The 18215-nt window shown below is 54.9% G+C and overlaps 4 non-coding genes across 4 annotated transcripts; all 4 read right to left on the bottom strand.

Moving 5' to 3' along the window:
- Positions 1–5677: 5677 nt before the first annotated feature.
- Positions 5678–5791, bottom strand: LOC140580022 (U5 spliceosomal RNA). The gene has a single exon (XR_011983802.1). It is a non-coding gene; the product is annotated as a U5 spliceosomal RNA (small nuclear RNA).
- Positions 5792–6195: 404 nt separating this feature from the next.
- Positions 6196–6391, bottom strand: LOC140579972 (U2 spliceosomal RNA). Its single transcript, XR_011983763.1, has one exon. It is a non-coding gene; the product is annotated as a U2 spliceosomal RNA (small nuclear RNA).
- A 5728-nt stretch (positions 6392–12119) lies between these two features.
- LOC140580021 (U5 spliceosomal RNA) lies at positions 12120–12233 on the bottom strand. Its single transcript, XR_011983801.1, has one exon. It is a non-coding gene; the product is annotated as a U5 spliceosomal RNA (small nuclear RNA).
- A 417-nt stretch (positions 12234–12650) lies between these two features.
- LOC140579978 (U2 spliceosomal RNA) lies at positions 12651–12848 on the bottom strand. Its single transcript, XR_011983768.1, has one exon. It is a non-coding gene; the product is annotated as a U2 spliceosomal RNA (small nuclear RNA).
- Between the last annotated feature and the right edge of the window lie 5367 nt (positions 12849–18215).

Genomic DNA, 18215 nt, shown 5'->3' with positions numbered 1-18215 from the left:
CCGCAGACCTCAAACTTCAAACACAAGGGTCGGGTTAAAACAGGGTTATATACCATCCTCACACACATAAAATCTGTGACTTCGGGCATAAAATACGGTTAATCACAAACACAAAGCACATCAAACAAGTTAAAATGTTAATAAATAATGTTAATATTAATAAACACGTGCTAAAAGTGATCAACCAGTAGTGCACAATAAGTTCTGTACATGCAATTATTTAAAAAAATAAATAAATAAATAAATAAATAAATATTTAAAATACAACACACGCACAAAAACCAAGCACACTTACCTAAAACCCAAAGTACCTTCTGTGTGCTCCAGAAAGGTGCGTCATGTCCACCCTGTAGAATGGAGCGTCACCACCTAAACAACACGGGGCTAAAGCCAAAAGAGGCCCTTCCACCTCTCCTTGGCCTCGTGATAGCCCCGCTGGATGACGTCAGTCTCCATCCTGAAACCCAAGTCGGCCCGGATTTTACGGAATACCCCTTGTGCCTCCAGATGAACCCCTCTGCGGATGAGCGCGGTCCTGGCATTCCACAGCTCTCGCTTGGTAATGCTGACCAGCAGCCACATCCAGGGGCCGAAGGGGTTATGGAGGTTGGGGTCCCACCCCTTCAACACCTTGTCGTAGGTCAGACCGGGCTGCAGGTCCACACGTCCACACAGGCCCGCTACCAACCCCCAAACTCTCTGTGCATGCCCACAGTCCCAAAACACGTGCCTGATGGTCTCATCCTCGCTGCACTCGGGCCTGGGGCAGCGGGGGTGTCTGGTCAGCTTATGCCTATGTAAGACGTCCCTGACTGGCAGCTTACCATGAAGGCACTGCCAGTTCAGGTCCTGCAGCCTGTGATCCAAACCCTTAGGCTGGATTCTCGCCCATGTGCCTTCCTCCAGGCCCAACATGGCCCGAGTATCCCTATGACCAAGCAAAGCACTGTAAAGCGCTCTATGCTTGGTCAAGGCCTCTGTCTTGACACCTGCCGGAAAAGACTTACTCCACTTGACAGCGTGGCTGTAGTGGGCCGGCAGGGTCTCAGCCTTGGGGCCGAGGTTGGTCCACGACGCCACCAGACGTCTCATGGGGAGAGCCAGCCACAGACGCACAAAGTGCTGATGGGGGTGCTCGAGGGGAGCTGCCAGGCGCGCGCAGAGCTGCGAGAAGAACAGGCAGTCAAGCTTGAGAGGAAAGTCAATAACATCCCTCCCCCCACTGTCCTTTCCGAGATACATCACTTCCCTACGCACGTACTCATACCTGCCCCCCCAGACGAGGTTGAAAACGTCCTTCGTCAGGCCTCTGCGCATGAAGCGGGGCAAAGGGTACACATGTGCAAGGTAGAGCAGGGTGGGAAGAATATCCGCTTTTAAGGCTAAGACCTTACCTTGGAAGGACAGGGACCTGGACTTCCACAGTCCGATCTTCCGCCTGGCGATCGCCAACCGCTCCTCCCAGTTCAAACGGGCGGCACCATCCGAAAGGAAGTTGACCCCCAACACTTTGAGAGGTCCGTCACAGAGGGTGAGACCCCCTGCGACGTCCTCCCTCGCCTTCCAGCTGCCGAAATACTTGGCCACCGACTTACTGAGGTTGAGCGTCGCGCCGGAGGCCCTACCGAACGCATGAACAAGGCTCATGGCATGACCGAGAGACTGATCAGAGCAGACGAAAAGGGTGGTGTCGTCCGCGTACTGGGTCAGCCTAACAGATTTCCCCCGGCTTCCTGGGATAAGAAGGCCATCGACCCCGGGGTGGGCGCGAATGGCGCACGCCAGTGGCTCTATATAGAGCGCGTAGAGGAGGGGGGAGAGGGGACATCCCTGCCTCACTCCACTCAGCTGGGGCACCAAGTCACTCAGGAAGCCATTGATAACAACATGGCTTCCAACTTCGTTATACAAAGTGTGTAACCACCCCAGATAATTGGGTCCAAAGCCAAACTTACCCAATACTTGAAACAGGAAGCGGTGATCTACCCGGTCAAAGGCTTTCTCCTGGTCCAAGCTGACCAGCAGGAGAGGGAGGTTCCTGTCCTCCACCCAGGCGATGGCGTCGCGGATGAGATGGAGATTCCACGTCGCCGATCGACCCGGTACTCCACACGTCTGATCGCTGTGAACCAGATGAGCCATGGCCTTCTTCAGGCGTTCTGTAAGGGTCTTTGCAATGAGCTTTGTGTCTACACAAAGCATGGTCAGGGGCCTCCAGTTGCCAAGGTCGGCACGATCGCCCTTCTTGTGCAACAAAGAAAGAACCCCTGACCTCATGCTCCTAGTGAGCAAACCCCGGCGCTGAACGTCCTCTACAACCTGCAGTAATTCCGGCCCGAGGACATCCCAAAAGGTGGAATAAAATTCCACCGGGAGCCCATCAAGGCCCGGTACCTTGCGGCGGTTCATCTTGCCAAGCACTGCGGTCAGCTCGGCCAAGGTGATGGGGGCTTCTAAGCCGTCACGAATGTCACTGGGAAGGCAAGGTAAAATGTTGTCTAGGAACCGCTCCCCTACAACCGGGTCCGTGTCCCTAACCTTAAAAAGATCACAATAAAACAATTTGGCAACCTCCAGCATGTCTGATGTTGTAGTCACCTTGTTGCTATTTGAGGCACGGAGAGAGACAAAGCTCTTCTCCTCCCGGGCTTCCCTGGCTCTCTGGAAAAAAAAGGCGTTGCACTTTTCATTGTTTTCCAACAGGCACATTTTGTCGCGGAGCATTAGGGCCGAGGCAGCCTGTTCATGCAGGCGCCTCAGCTCACCCTTTATGCCAAGCAGTCGCTCGTGATCGATGGCGCCCCCGTTGTTGTGAGCGGCGTATTCATCCCGCAACCTTCTCTCCAGCTGCAGAATGGAGAATTTCTTCTCCATCCTGCGCTGCTTGCTGTACTGCATGGAGAAGGTTCGGATCCTATCCTTCACACTCTCCCACCATTCAGCCACGGAGGGGAAGGTAGGCTTGTCCTTCTGCCACTCGGAGAAGTGATCTAAAAAAAGGTGTCTAAAATCGCTCTCCTCCAGGATCTGCAGGTTCATTTTCCAATAGCCGCCCCCATATTCAGGGGCGTCTATGGAAACAGTGGCCTCCACTGCCAAGTGGTCAGTGGGCCACTGTGGGGAGAGGGACACCTTTTTAAAAACAACGGGGGGTGAAGCTAAAATGTAGTCGATGCGACTGCTGGCTCCGCGACTATTATGCCAGGTGAAGCCCGGCATGCTGGGGTTGCATGTCTTAAAACCATCAACAAGTTTAAAGGAACGAATAAAATGGCGAAAGTGCCCAGAGCTGACATCCTGTCTACCCTCCAACGAGATGTTAAAGTCCCCTCCTAAAATCAAGTGTCGATCTGTGACACAAAACGGGGACAACTCTTCAAAGAGAGTTATACGGGACGAGGCCTCCACTGGAGCGTAGACACATATGGCCCGGAGGCGCTGTCCCCTCCATGTGGCGTCCACTCCCAAAACCCTACCTTGAAGAACGGTAAACGATCTTACTTCTTCAAAGGCGCGGTCGCCAAAAAGGATCCCGACGCCTGAGGAGTGGACACCACCTACGCTCCAGTAGGATCTACCCCTCTTCCATTGTCGTGAAAAGAGAGCCTCGTCCCGCTGGTCCCGGAGGTGGACTTCCTGCAGAAAACAAATGCTGAAGGGAGAAGATGCCAGCTGATTAAAAACAGATGTGCGCTTTAAAACGTTCCTCAAACCCCTGACATTCAAGGTGACAATATTAAAATTGGCCATGAAATGTTAAAAAGGTAAAATACAATTAAAAACAACACAATAAAATAATAAAAGCCAGCCATTAAAAACAATACCGCATTACTGCCCCCCCTCCTCAGTCAAACCCAAAAGGCCCCCCAGTTCCAGCCCCCCCAGGTACTCCTGTTCATTGGCTTTATCCTGCACACTACTGTACTCCTGGGGGGGCGCAGGGGACTGTCCCAAGTCCCACACCGGATGGGGGGCCCCCACCGTCGGGGAGGGGGGACTCTCTCGGCCTTGGTCCCCGGCCGCCACTGCTGACAAAGTGGCAGCCGGAGGGCTGGACGCGTCGGGTTGTACCTCCCTTCTGCTCTTCTTCCTCCTCCGGGGGGATGCGCCGCTCTTCCTCCTCCTGCTGCTGACGCCCGGAGCCAGGACTGGAGACCCCTCCTGCATCGCTGTCACTGTCCCTGGGGCCTCCTCCACCTCGGCCAGGGCTTCTCCTCCTGCCCCCGCCGCCGGCTGTTCCTGCCCTAATGTGGGGGCTAGCGCTCCCCCACCACTCTCCTTGCCGACAGCTCTGCTGCCTAACAGAGCGTCGGCGTATGACGTTTTCCGTTGGGGGCAGGAACGAGCCAGATGGTCCTCACCGTTGCAGTGGATGCAGCGACGGGGGCCCTTGCAGTCCCTGGCCATGTGCCCCGGCTCCAGGCAGTTACGGCAGCGCAGGTTGGCGCATCCCTCCAGAGTGTGTCCGAAGCTGTGACACTGTCGGCAGAAGGGAGGCTGTCCGGAATAAAACAAGTAAGCCTTATTGCCCTGTAGATTAAAATAGGCTGGGGGATGACTAAAACCGCCCGCGCCATTAGCGTCCGGGCGCAGGCGGGCCTGGAACTGGCGTCGTCCAGTCCAGATCCCCAGCTCATCCCGAATATCCTTGTGGCCAGGAAGAAGGTCCACATACTTGTTGAGGAACTGGCGGACGGCCTCGGCGGTGATATGAGGATTAAAACAATGTACAGTTATCACTCGCTTGTCGGGCCACCACAGCGGCTCGATGGTATACTGACCCAGGAGAGGGTACTGAGCCCTCTCCTTGCTCCGCTCCAGGACCTTGGAGTAACTCTCGTCGGTGGACAGGGTGACCTCGAAGAACTGGTGAGGTCCATTCCGCTGCACACAGAGGATGTCCTCCATGCGGAGGCCCAGCTCCCCGAAGGCCACCTCCCGGATGAAGGCCAGGCGGTCAGGGAAGGTGCCCACCTCCCCTTCGGCCCTCCAGCAGAACCGGGCGGTATTACGCAGGCCACCGCCTGCTACCAGCCACGGCCCGCTGAAGGGCTTCCTCGCAGCACCGCCGGCCGTCGCCATCCGGGAAGGTCCACCGACGTCGTCCCTGGAGCAGAGTCCTCCTGCCGCCGTGGTCCCGACGTCCGCCGTGGTCCGGCCGCCGTCCGCCGATCCGGGATGAGCCGAGGAACACTAAACTATAAAAGCAGCTAAGAAATAAAAACACCAGTTCCCCCAGCAGGGCGGCGGACAAGCCACCAGCCACTGCGGGATCCCCAGCCTAATAAAAACGAAAATAAAAGCAGGGATAAAAGGCTAAAAGGAAGGCACGGGTCGCCCCGTGGCAGCGGCGGTCAAGCCACCTACTGGTCACGCATTAGGGTCACCGTGCCTTCCTCTAAAAAACCCGACGCAGTCCTTTAAAAGCGATAAAAAAGAGCATAAAATCCACTTGATCTTAGCCAAAAGGCCGAGAAGCGATACCCACAAATTGCGCCCCGCCGGGCGCCGGCATGCGGGATGCCGACGGAGCTGGCGCGGCTCAGCCCTCACCAGCCCCTCTGGCAGGTGTCGCCCGGCGAGTCCACGCGTGATCCAGGGAGACCACAGCCGCGCCACCGGGCACCTAACGCCAGCCGCTAAGCCGGGCCCAGTCTTCCTTTGACAGCAGCAGTGCAGCTCTGCTTGGGCAGAGCCTCCAAAAATACCATGAACTCATCGCTATCCCTCTCCACGGAAATCTTTAGTAAAAGGCGAAAGATTTATACGGGATGAAGAGAGACCCGAGTCGATATGGGGCCGCCGCCAAGCCCGTCGCCGTTAGCCGGGCCTGCGTGACGCCCCCGCTCGGAGTAGAATGCCCAGGGGCGTCGCAGCCGCCGTCCTCGGGGCCCCGACTCCTCCCTGTCCTCCTGTCCTCTCAAAAGACAGCAATCATTTTAACAAACATGAGGGGAAATTCAAAAGGCAAAGATGACATCATGCCTTACCTCAGCGCAGCTGTCCACCGCACAAACAGTGTGTCACCTTCCTTTAAAAAAAAAAAAAAAAAAAAAAAAAAGAAAAACGGCGGGAAACGGGGGCCACGCACAGACAGGGCCGCCCCCCTCACAGCACTCAGTCTATTAGTCACTCAGTCAGTCAGTCAGTCAGTCAGTCAGTCAGTCAGTTCTGCCTTTCGACAACAGGGGGCAGTAGAGGTGCACCATTCCCGGAAGCACTGCAATACCGGGTCGATGCGTGGAGCGGACGGGGCAAGCCCCACTTCCGGCTCCCTGTTCCAAAAATCCGTTTAATATGTGGTCCCCTCCATGGGGGACGTATCAGATATTAAACTGATAAGAACAGATTTTTTTTTTTTTTTTTTTTTTTTTTTTTTTATCTAACCAGTCAGAGTTGGATACCCGTCACTTCATCAACTCGGCCAACCTTCACTCATCATTCCGGCTATTTCAAATTCAATTACAATTTTTATTTCAATCAATAAAATATTACAATTATAATCTCCTTAAAAGGATTTCAAACAAGACATTAACACACCGTTAAAATTCAGCCCATATCAGAGTTTAAAATTTAAATATAAAATACATAAACCACACCAGACATTCAATAAATAAGCAAATATTAATCAAAAACCATTGAGTGTCAGTGGTTATTTTCAAAATCACCCCCAGGCTTAAAATCCCATTGCAAAGGGTTTCCGATCCTTGTGAACTTTATGGTGTGACACTGAAAAAAAAAACATTAACGCACCACCAAGAAAGGCACAGTATAAGGTGCGTGCGTTCACAACTCACGTGCCACACCGACCTTCCTGGATGGAGCTCGTACTCACCAAGATGTTAGTGGGGCTATGGCCGCAGAAGGCCCTTCCACCTTTCCTTGGCCTCGTGATAGCCCCACTGGATGATGTCCCGCTCCATCCTGAAATCCAAGTCCGCCACAATCTTTCGATATAATCCCCAGGCCCTCAAATCTGCCCCTTTATGGATGAGTGCCGACCTTGCATTCCAAAGTTCACGTTTGGTCATGCTGATCAGCAGCCACATCCGGGGCGGGAAGGGAGTCTGAGGACCTTGGGGCCACCCCATCATCACCTTATCGTAGGACAACACAAACTGCGGGTCTAGTTTCCTGCACAGGCCTTGCACTGATCTCCAGACCTCCCTGGCATACCCACAGTCCCAAAAGGCGTGCCTGAGGGTCTCCTCCTCTGAGCACTCGGGACGTGGGCAGCCTGAGTATCTGGTCAGCTTGTGCCTGTACAGTACATCCCTGACCGGCAGCTTACCATGCACACACTGCCAGTTCAGGTCCTGCAGCCGGTTATCCAACCCCTTGGGCTGGATCCTGGTCCAGGTGTCCTTCTCCAGGCCCAGCACAGCACGGGTTCCCCTCTTCACCAGCACAGCCCGATACAGGGCTCGGTGCCTGGTGAGGGTCCCTGGGGGGAGACCTGCCGGAAGAGACTTACTCCACTTAATAGCATGGTGATAGTGGGTCGGCAGCGTCTCCGCCTTGGGCCCGGCGTTGGACCACGACGTCAACAGACGTCTCATGGGCAGGGCCAGCCACAAGTGAACAAAATACTGGTGGGGGTGTTCTAGGGGAGCCACCAGACGTGCACAGATCTGGGAGAAGAACAGGCAGTCAAGCTTGAGAGGGAAGTCAGGAACATCCCTCCCCCCACTGTCCTTTCCAAGGTACATCACTTCCCTCCTCACATACTCATACCTGCCGCCCCAAACAAGGTTAAACACATCCTTAGTTAAGCCTCTCCGCATGAAGCGGGGCATGGGGAACACATGGGCGAGGTAGAGGAGGGTGGGAAGGATATCAACCTTCAAGGCGAGAACCTTACCCAGGAAGGACAGGGACCTGGCCTTCCACATCCCCATCTTCCGCCTGGCGATCGTCAAACGCTCTTCCCAGTTTACCCGGGCAGCACCTTTCGAAAGAAAGTTAACCCCCAACACCTTGAGAGGGCCGCCGCAGAGAGTGAGCCCCCCCGGGACGTCCTCTCTCGCCTTCCAGCTGCCAAAGTACTTGACCACCGACTTGCTCAGGTTAAGTGCAGCCCCGGAGGCCTTCCCGAACGCCTGCACCAAGCCCAGGGCGTGACCGAGCGCATGGTCCGAGCACACAAACAGAGTGGTATCGTCTGCGTACTGGGCCAGCTTTACCGTCAGGCCCCCACTCCCTGGCAGGATCAGGCCGTTGATACCTGGATGGGCACGGATGGCGCTCGCCAACGGCTCTATATATAGAGCGTAGAGGAGGGGGGAGAGAGGGCAACCCTGCCTCACTCCACTTGACTGGGGAACCCAATCACTGAGGGAACCATTAATCGACACATGGCTACCAACCTCAGTATAAAGCGCATGAACCCATCCCAAGAACTTAGGCCCAAAACCTAGCCTGCTCAATACCCCAAACAGGAAGCAGTGGTCCACTCGGTCAAACGCCTTCTCCTGGTCCAAGCTAACGAGTGCCAGAGGGACATTCCTGTCCTCAGCCCAGGCGATCGCGTCCCGAATTAAATGTAAATTCCAAGTCGCAGATCGACCCGGGACCCCGCAAGTCTGGTCACTATGGACCAGGTGGGTCATGGCCTTTTTTAGGCGCTCAGTTAGGGTCTTTGCTATGATCTTTGCATCTACGCAAAGCATTGTCAGGGGTCTCCAGTTGCCAAGTTCGGCACGATCGCCCTTCTTGTACAACAAAGACAAGACCCCTGACCGCATGCTCTTGGTGAGCATGCCCTGACGCTGCACGTCCTCAGCCACTTCTAGCAGCTCCGGCCCGAGGACTTCCCAAAACGTGGAATAGAATTCCACGGGGAGTCCATCGAGACCAGGAACTTTGCGCCGGTTCATTTTGCCTAGCACCTCAGTCAGCTCGGCTAGAGTGAAGGGGGCATCTAAGCTGTCCCTTGCCTCACTGGGAAGACTAGGTTTGAGTTTAGATAAAAACTGCTCCCCTAGCTCAGGTTCGGTCTCCCTTTTCTTAAAAAGGTCACCGTAAAAACATTTAGCAACCTCCAGCATCCGGGCCGAATCGGAGACCAGGTTGCCTCCTTGGTCCCGGAGGGCAGTGAAACACTTTTCCTCACGGGCCAGTTTCACCTTATTAAAGAAGAAGGCTGTACATTTCTCATTCTCCTCCCTTTCCAAAGCCCTGGCCCAAAACAAGGAGGCCGCAGCCGATTGCTCGTGCAGGCCCCTCAGCTTAGCTTTGGCTGCCTGCACCTCCTCAAAGTTAAAAGCCCCTCCGTTGTTGTGGCGGGCATACTCCCTCTGCAGCCTGGTCTCTAGCCGTTGGATTTCGTAAAGCCTTTTAGCTTTACGCTGGCCGCAATAGTGGATAGCTAGAGCTCTAACCCTCTCTTTTACGCTCTCCCACCATGCGGCCGTGGAGACGTAGGCTGCCTTACAGCCCCGCCACGCAGTAAAATGATCCAGGAAGAGAGACCTAAAGTCTCTCTCTTCTAAGATCTCCACGTTCAGCTTCCAATAGCCCCTCCCGAAGGTAGGGGCGTCAATGGAAACTGTGGCCTCGACCGATGTATGGTCCGAGTACCACCGTGGAGACCTCAAAACCTTCCTAAAAACAACAGAGGGCGAAGCTAAAATATAATCAATACGGCTGCTGGCCCCACGACTGTTGTGCCAGGTATGGCCCGGATCTGTGGGGTTGCACGTTTTAAAACCATCAGAGAGGTTGAGGCTGCGGATCAAATTCCTAAAATGTTTAGTGCTGACATCCCCTTTCCCTTCTAAAAAAGTATTGAAGTCCCCTCCTAAAATTATGTGTCTATTAGTGACACAAAACTGGGCCAGCTCCTCAAAAAGCGCAATGCGGGACGAGGCCTCCACTGGAGCGTAAACGCACATCGCCCGGATGTGCTGACCTCTCCAGGTGGCGTCCACTCCCAAAACCCTTCCCTGCACTACAGTGAAGGTACTCACATTCTCAAAGGCCCGGTCACCAAAAAGGATGCCGACGCCTGAAGAATGGACACCACCAACGCTCCAGCAGGACTTACCCCTCTTCCACGCTTGTGAGAAAAGAGCCACGTCCCGCTGGTCCCTGAGGTGGACTTCCTGCAAGAAACAGAGATTGAAAGGGGAGGATGTCAGTTCATCAAAGACCGCGGCCCTTTTGACTGGGTTCCTCAACCCTCTGACGTTAACAGTAAAAATTTTAAAACCAGTCATGGGGGGATTAAAAGAAAAATAAAACAATAAGACATTAAAACCATAAAAATTTTTAAAAACTATAAACCCTAAAACCAGCTATTAAGACCCCTGTTCCCCCTCCCCACTCATGCCCAGAATTTTCCCCAGCATGGAGTCCTCCAGGTAGGCCTGGTCGTTTGGTGAAACCTCCAGGCCCGAAAAGGTAATGTCCTCCTGGGGAAGGGCTGGGGACAACATTGACAAATTCCAACTTATATCTTCTGTTTTGGGGGCGGGGGGCGATACGACCTGTACAGGGGCCTCAGCTGGGGGCGCCGCCTCCTTGGGGGTACCTGTTGCCTCCTCTGCTTCCTTCCTCGTCTTCTTAGTTTTGTCCTTGGGGTCACCCTTCTTCTTCCTTTTGGTGACCCCGGCCCGGGCCTGCGGGGACTGCCCAGCCTGAGCCCGGGGCCCCTCAGCCCCCAACGGGGTCTTCACTGGGGACCTGGCCACTTCTTCCTGGGCCCCCACTGACCTCTCCTGAGGCCCCCCTGGCTTTGGGGCAGGGAGCAGCTCCCGGTCCGGCACCCGCCTCACCTGCCCACCACCCGCCAGAACGCCCGCATAGGAGCGCTGGGGGCAGACACGGGCCAGGTGCTCCTCGCTGCTACAGTGGCGGCAACGTTGGGGGCCCTTACAGTCCTTAGCCATGTGCCCGGGCTCAAGGCAGTTACGGCACTTAAGGTCCGGGCAGTCCTCCGCCTTGTGTCCATGGCCCTGGCACGACCGGCAGAAGGTAGGCTGACCAGTGTAGAACAGGTACCCCCTGTTGGGCCCGATGGAAAAGTAGGCTGGGGGATGAAGATATCCCCCCTTTCCATCCGGCCGCAGTCGCACCTGAAACTGGCGGCGCCCATTCCACACACCCAGCTCGTCCCGGACGTCTCTGTGTCCTGGTAAAACCTCAACGTGTTTAGTGAGGAAATGGCAGACGGCCTCCGCCGACACGTAAGGATTGAACACATGCACCGTTACCACCCGCTTGTCCGTAAACCACAAGGGCTCAACCGAGTACATATTCAAGAGCGGGTGGTCGGACTTGCTCTGCTCCAGCACCCTCCGGTATGCCTCCTCAGAGGCCAAGGTAACATCCAGAAACCTCTGGGGATGGTTCCTCTGGACGCAGATCAGGTCCTCCAGCTTAAAGCCCAGCACACCAAAGACAACCTCCCGGATGAAGAAGACCCTGTCGTGAAACTGGGCCTCTCCATCCAGGTTCCTCCAACGGAACCGGGCCGTGTTAAGCAGACCGCCACCTACCATCGGACCCGGTCCGGAGGAGGGGGTCGTCCCGGCCACTGGAGCCGCCGCTGGGGCCGTCACTGCCGTCCTGGGAGCCGTAGCTGCCATCCTCCAGCTGGGGTGCTCCGGCATCAGCCGTCCCACTCGGAGTGGAGCAAGGCGCAGTGTTCCAGAGGTCCTTCCGCCGTAGTCCAAGACGGGCTGAGCTAAAAACTAGACTAAAAAATAAAATAATAAAAGTGAATAAAAACAAACAAGGGCTGAAAAACACTAAAACAGGATACCAAGGTTCACCCCGTGGCAGCGGCGGTCAGGCCACCTGCTGGGCACGCATTAGGATCCCCTTGGTATCCGCTAAACTAAAAAACACGACGGGTAAAACGGCTAAGAAAAACGCCAAAAGTTTTTAAAAACTTGATCTTAGCCAAAAGGCCGAGAAGCGATACCCACAAATTGCGCCCCGCCGGGCGCCGGCATGCGGGATGCCGACGGAGCTGGCGCGGCTCAGCCCTCACCAGCCCCTCTGGCAGGTGTCGCCCGGCGAGTCCACGCGTGATCCAGGGAGACCACAGCCGCGCCACCGGGCACCTAACGCCAGCCGCTAAGCCGGGCCCAGTCTTCCTTTGACAGCAGCAGTGCAGCTCTGCTTGGGCAGAGCCTCCAAAAATACCATGAACTCATCGCTATCCCTCTCCACGGAAATCTTTAGTAAAAGGCGAAAGATTTATACGGGATGAAGAGAGACCCGAGTCGATATGGGGCCGCCGCCAAGCCCGTCGCCGTTAGCCGGGCCTGCGTGACGCCCCCGCTCGGAGTAGAATGCCCAGGGGCGTCGCAGCCGCCGTCCTCGGGGCCCCGACTCCTCCCTGTCCTCCTGTCCTCTCAAAAGACAGCAATCATTTTAACAAACATGAGGGGAAATTCAAAAGGCAAAGATGACATCATGCCTTACCTCAGCGCAGCTGTCCACCGCACAAACAGTGTGTCACCTTCCTTTAAAAAAAAAAAAAAATAAAAAAAAAAAAAAAGAAAAACGGCGGGAAACGGGGGCCACGCACAGACAGGGCCCCCCCCCTCACAGCACTCAGTCTATTAGTCACTCACTCACTCACTCACTCAGTCAGTCAGTCAGTCAGTCAGTCAGTTCTGCCTTTCGACAACAGGGGGCAGTAGAGGTGCACCATTCCCGGAAGCACTGCAATACCGGGTCGATGCGTGGAGCGGACGGGGCAAGCCCCACTTCCGGCTCCCTGTTCCAAAAATCCGTTTAATATGTGGTCCCCTCCATGGGGGACGTATCAGATATTAAACTGATAAGAACAGATTTTTTTTTTTTTTTTTTTTTTTTTTTTTTTTTATCTAACCAGTCAGAGTTGGATACCCGTCACTTCATCAACTCGGCCAACCTTCACTCATCATTCCGGCTATTTCAAATTCAATTACAATTTTTATTTCAATCAATAAAATATTACAATTATAATCTCCTTAAAAGGATTTCAAACAAGACATTAACACACCGTTAAAATTCAGCCCATATCAGAGTTTAAAATTTAAATATAAAATACATAAACCACACCAGACATTCAATAAATAAGCAAATATTAATCAAAAACCATTGAGTGTCAGTGGTTATTTTCAAAATCACCCCCAGGCTTAAAATCCCATTGCAAAGGGTTTCCGATCCTTGTGAACTTTATGGTGTGACACTGAAAAAAAAAACATTAACGCACCACCAAGAAAGGCACAGTATAAGGTGCGTGCGTTCACAACTCACGTGCCACACCGACCTTCCTGGATGGAGCTCGTACTCACCAAGATGTTAGTGGGGCTATGGCCGCAGAAGGCCCTTCCACCTTTCCTTGGCCTCGTGATAGCCCCACTGGATGATGTCCCGCTCCATCCTGAAATCCAAGTCCGCCACAATCTTTCGATATAATCCCCAGGCCCTCAAATCTGCCCCTTTATGGATGAGTGCCGACCTTGCATTCCAAAGTTCACGTTTGGTCATGCTGATCAGCAGCCACATCCGGGGCGGGAAGGGAGTCTGAGGACCTTGGGGCCACCCCATCATCACCTTATCGTAGGAAACTGCGGGTCTAGTTTCCTGCACAGGCCTTGCACTGATCTCCAGACCTCCCTGGCATACCCACAGTCCCAAAAGGCGTGCCTGAGGGTCTCCTCCTCTGAGCACTCGGGACGTGGGCAGCCTGAGTGTCTGGTCAGCTTGTGCCTGTACAGTACATCCCTGACCGGCAGCTTACCATGCACACACTGCCAGTTCAGGTCCTGCAGCCGGTTATCCAACCCCTTGGGCTGGATCCTGGTCCAGGTGTCCTTCTCCAGGCCCAGCACAGCACGGGTTCCCCTCTTCACCAGCACAGCCCGATACAGGGCTCGGTGCCTGGTGAGGGTCCCTGGGGGGAGACCTGCCGGAAGAGACTTACTCCACTTAATAGCATGGTGATAGTGGGTCGGCAGCGTCTCCGCCTTGGGCCCGGCGTTGGACCACGACGTCAACAGACGTCTCATGGGCAGGGCCAGCCACAAGTGAACAAAATACTGGTGGGGGTGTTCTAGGGGAGCCACCAGACGTGCACAGATCTGGGAGAAGAACAGGCAGTCAAGCTTGAGAGGGAAGTCAGGAACATCCCTCCCCCCACTGTCCTTTCCAAGGTACATCACTTCCCTCCTCACATACTCATACCTGCCGCCCCAAACAAGGTTAAACACATCCTTAGTTAAGCCTCTCCGCATGAAGCGGGGCATGGGGAACACATGGGCGAGGTAGAGGAGGGTGGGAAGGATATCAACCTTCAAGGCGAGAACCTTACCCAGGAAGGACAGGGACCTGGCCTTCCACATCCCCATCTTCCGCCTGGCGATCGTCAAACGCTCTTCCCAGTTTACCCGGGCAGCACCTTTCGAAAGAAAGTTAACCCCCAACACCTTGAGAGGGCCGCCGCAGAGAGTGAGCCCCCCCGGGACGTCCTCTCTCGCCTTCCAGCTGCCAAAGTACTTGACCACCGACTTGCTCAGGTTAAGTGCAGCCCCGGAGGCCTTCCCGAACGCCTGCACCAAGCCCAGGGCGTGACCGAGCGCATGGTCCGAGCACACAAACAGAGTGGTATCGTCTGCGTACTGGGCCAGCTTTACCGTCAGGCCCCCACTCCCTGGCAGGATCAGGCCGTTGATACCTGGATGGGCACGGATGGCGCTCGCCAACGGCTCTATATATAGAGCGTAGAGGAGGGGGGAGAGAGGGCAACCCTGCCTCACTCCACTTGACTGGGGAACCCAATCACTGAGGGAACCATTAATCGACACATGGCTACCAACCTCAGTATAAAGCGCATGAACCCATCCCAAGAACTTAGGCCCAAAACCTAGCCTGCTCAATACCCCAAACAGGAAGCAGTGGTCCACTCGGTCAAACGCCTTCTCCTGGTCCAAGCTAACGAGTGCCAGAGGGACATTCCTGTCCTCAGCCCAGGCGATCGCGTCCCGAATTAAATGTAAATTCCAAGTCGCAGATCGACCCGGGACCCCGCAAGTCTGGTCACTATGGACCAGGTGGGTCATGGCCTTTTTTAGGCGCTCAGTTAGGGTCTTTGCTATGATCTTTGCATCTACGCAAAGCATTGTCAGGGGTCTCCAGTTGCCAAGTTCGGCACGATCGCCCTTCTTGTACAACAAAGACAAGACCCCTGACCGCATGCTCTTGGTGAGCATGCCCTGACGCTGCACGTCCTCAGCCACTTCTAGCAGCTCCGGCCCGAGGACTTCCCAAAACGTGGAATAGAATTCCACGGGGAGTCCATCGAGACCAGGAACTTTGCGCCGGTTCATTTTGCCTAGCACCTCAGTCAGCTCGGCTAGAGTGAAGGGGGCATCTAAGCTGTCCCTTGCCTCACTGGGAAGACTAGGTTTGAGTTTAGATAAAAACTGCTCCCCTAGCTCAGGTTCGGTCTCCCTTTTCTTAAAAAGGTCACCGTAAAAACATTTAGCAACCTCCAGCATCCGGGCCGAATCGGAGACCAGGTTGCCTCCTTGGTCCCGGAGGGCAGTGAAACACTTTTCCTCACGGGCCAGTTTCACCTTATTAAAGAAGAAGGCTGTACATTTCTCATTCTCCTCCCTTTCCAAAGCCCTGGCCCAAAACAAGGAGGCCGCAGCCGATTGCTCGTGCAGGCCCCTCAGCTTAGCTTTGGCTGCCTGCACCTCCTCAAAGTTAAAAGCCCCTCCGTTGTTGTGGCGGGCATACTCCCTCTGCAGCCTGGTCTCTAGCCGTTGGATTTCGTAAAGCCTTTTAGCTTTACGCTGGCCGCAATAGTGGATAGCTAGAGCTCTAACCCTCTCTTTTACGCTCTCCCACCATGCGGCCGTGGAGACGTAGGCTGCCTTACAGCCCCGCCACGCAGTAAAATGATCCAGGAAGAGAGACCTAAAGTCTCTCTCTTCTAAGATCTCCACGTTCAGCTTCCAATAGCCCCTCCCGAAGGTAGGGGCGTCGATGGAAACTGTGGCCTCGACCGATGTATGGTCCGAGTACCACCGTGGAGACCTCAAAACCTTCCTAAAAACAACAGAGGGCGAAGCTAAAATATAATCAATACGGCTGCTGGCCCCACGACTGTTGTGCCAGGTATGGCCCGGATCTGTGGGGTTGCACGTTTTAAAACCATCAGAGAGGTTGAGGCTGCGGATCAAATTCCTAAAATGTTTAGTGCTGACATCCCCTTTCCCTTCTAAAAAAGTATTGAAGTCCCCTCCTAAAATTATGTGTCTATTAGTGACACAAAACTGGGCCAGCTCCTCAAAAAGCGCAATGCGGGACGAGGCCTCCACTGGAGCGTAAACGCACATCGCCCGGATGTGCTGACCTCTCCAGGTGGCGTCCACTCCCAAAACCCTTCCCTGCACTACAGTGAAGGTACTCACATTCTCAAAGGCCCGGTCACCAAAAAGGATGCCGACGCCTGAAGAATGGACACCACCAACGCTCCAGCAGGACTTACCCCTCTTCCACGCTTGTGAGAAAAGAGCCACGTCCCGCTGGTCCCTGAGGTGGACTTCCTGCAAGAAACAGAGATTGAAAGGGGAGGATGTCAGTTCATCAAAGACCGCGGCCCTTTTGACTGGGTTCCTCAACCCTCTGACGTTAACAGTAAAAATTTTAAAACCAGTCATGGGGGGATTAAAAGAAGAATAAAACAATAAGACATTAAAACCATAAAAATTTTTAAAAACTATAAACCCTAAAACCAGCTATTAAGACCCCTGTTCCCCCTCCCCACTCATGCCCAGAATTTTCCCCAGCATGGAGTCCTCCAGGTAGGCCTGGTCGTTTGGTGAAACCTCCAGGCCCGAAAAGGTAATGTCCTCCTGGGGAAGGGCTGGGGACAACATTGACAAATTCCAACTTATATCTTCTGTTTTGGGGGCGGGGGGCGATACGACCTGTACAGGGGCCTCAGCTGGGGGCGCCGCCTCCTTGGGGGTACCTGTTGCCTCCTCTGCTTCCTTCCTCGTCTTCTTAGTTTTGTCCTTGGGGTCACCCTTCTTCTTCCTTTTGGTGACCCCGGCCCGGGCCTGCGGGGACTGCCCAGCCTGAGCCCGGGGCCCCTCAGCCCCCAACGGGGTCTTCACTGGGGACCTGGCCACTTCTTCCTGGGCCCCCACTGACCTCTCCTGAGGCCCCCCTGGCTTTGGGGCAGGGAGCAGCTCCCGGTCCGGCACCCGCCTCACCTGCCCACCACCCGCCAGAACGCCCGCATAGGAGCGCTGGGGGCAGACACGGGCCAGGTGCTCCTCGCTGCTACAGTGGCGGCAACGTTGGGGGCCCTTACAGTCCTTAGCCATGTGCCCGGGCTCAAGGCAGTTACGGCACTTAAGGTCCGGGCAGTCCTCCGCCTTGTGTCCATGGCCCTGGCACGACCGGCAGAAGGTAGGCTGACCAGTGTAGAACAGGTACCCCCTGTTGGGCCCGATGGAAAAGTAGGCTGGGGGATGAAGATATCCCCCCTTTCCATCCGGCCGCAGTCGCACCTGAAACTGGCGGCGCCCATTCCACACACCCAGCTCGTCCCGGACGTCTCTGTGTCCTGGTAAAACCTCAACGTGTTTAGTGAGGAAATGGCAGACGGCCTCCGCCGACACGTAAGGATTGAACACATGCACCGTTACCACCCGCTTGTCCGTAAACCACAAGGGCTCAACCGAGTACATATTCAAGAGCGGGTGGTCGGACTTGCTCTGCTCCAGCACCCTCCGGTATGCCTCCTCAGAGGCCAAGGTAACATCCAGAAACCTCTGGGGATGGTTCCTCTGGACGCAGATCAGGTCCTCCAGCTTAAAGCCCAGCACACCAAAGACAACCTCCCGGATGAAGAAGACCCTGTCGTGAAACTGGGCCTCTCCATCCAGGTTCCTCCAACGGAACCGGGCCGTGTTAAGCAGACCGCCACCTACCATCGGACCCGGTCCGGAGGAGGGGGTCGTCCCGGCCACTGGAGCCGCCGCTGGGGCCGTCACTGCCGTCCTGGGAGCCGTAGCTGCCATCCTCCAGCTGGGGTGCTCCGACATCAGCCGTCCCACTCGGAGTGGAGCAAGGCGCAGTGTTCCAGAGGTCCTTCCGCCGTAGTCCAAGACGGGCTGAGCTAAAAACTAGACTAAAAAATAAAATAATAAAAGTGAATAAAAACAAACAAGGGCTGAAAAACACTAAAACAGGATACC

This window comes from Paramormyrops kingsleyae, chromosome 18, assembly GCF_048594095.1.
Source record: "Paramormyrops kingsleyae isolate MSU_618 chromosome 18, PKINGS_0.4, whole genome shotgun sequence".
Taxonomy (NCBI): Eukaryota; Metazoa; Chordata; class Actinopteri; order Osteoglossiformes; family Mormyridae; genus Paramormyrops; species Paramormyrops kingsleyae.
Note: the sequence above shows the minus strand (reverse complement) of the source record. Positions and strands in the feature narration are given on the sequence as shown.